This window comes from Octopus bimaculoides, chromosome 7 (genome assembly GCF_001194135.2).
Source record: "Octopus bimaculoides isolate UCB-OBI-ISO-001 chromosome 7, ASM119413v2, whole genome shotgun sequence".
NCBI lineage: Eukaryota > Metazoa > Mollusca > Cephalopoda > Octopoda > Octopodidae > Octopus > Octopus bimaculoides.
Genome location: NC_068987.1, coordinates 15,340,969 through 15,342,256, shown reverse-complemented (window position 1 = coordinate 15,342,256; position 1,288 = coordinate 15,340,969).

Here is a 1,288-nt window from a genome sequence, read left to right as displayed (position 1 = left end):
AAATAAATGAATCTAAAAATTTTTTTTAAAGCTTTTTTTCCCCTTACAGTCAGGCAAAAAACCCCAAAAAAATCTACGAATTTCTTTCTCTTCGAAAGTCCCCCTCCCCCATCGGAAAAATGTTTCCCCACAAATTTCAATGAAATTTTATATAAATACATTTCAAACGGCATAGATTACGATCCATTTCCCTAAAATTTTTGTGGGAAAAAATTTGATCTTGTGAATTTTTCGAAAGTTCTCTCCCCACCTCACGGATAAAATTTACCCCATAAATTTCTTTATAATCGTAATCTATGCCGTTTGAAAGGTATTTATATAAAATTTCAGGTGCGAGTATAGTATGTGGTCTACCACGGTGTCAAACAGGGTTATCTACCTTACTTTTCAGATATTTCAGAGATAATTTTTTTCAGAATCATAGTTTTAGCATCTAACTATGATCACTCAGTGGCCTGAGTGTGTGCTCTGGTCACTGGATCCACATACTGTCGTTGATAGTTTACTGTCAGATGGTGATAACCTATGGCATTTAAATTATTATAAGCCGGTCACTCATCTGAATGAATTAGTGAACCTTTTTCACATTCTGTTTCAATAATTGGGTTCAGACTGTTCCTGCCACGCTGTTCTGCACAAAAGCATCGACAGTCTGAGCTTTGTTTGAGACCAAAAACCCATGGCTGATCAATTCTACATCCATGGTTCCTTTCGTTTCGTTGTTCTGCATCACTGTCTTCGAAGAGAGGAGCGTTGTCACCATTCAGTAATCTTCCTCTATTTTTGTCGACCAACAAATCTTGCTTCGTCGATCTGAATGGGGTTATCGTTTGTTCCAACTATTTTCCCTCGTGGTTCATGATAAACTATGGCTCCACACACCTCGCGGCACATTGTACCAGTCAGTTATTGTATTTTTAGATTTTCCTGCTGTGGTCACTGGTATATCCATGACAAAAAAAAATATTAGTTCTAAAATCTCACTCAGGCTCAGCTTGCAGTTTAATTTATTGTTCATATCCGTATAATGGAAAAATTGGTTTCCTTTATTAACTGAACGTTTAAAGTAGATCACATAGGCTATACTGTTTGACAACGTGGTATACCGAATACTATACTAGCACCAAATTTCATTAAAAGATCCATTTTCCTAAAAGTTATGAAGGAAAAAATCGGATCTTGTGAATTTTCCGAAAGTCCTCTCCCCCGCCCCAGTTCATTGGCGCAAATTTTTGTTTACATATTCGTTTAATACACACTTTATGTTTTACACCTATTACCCCCCCCC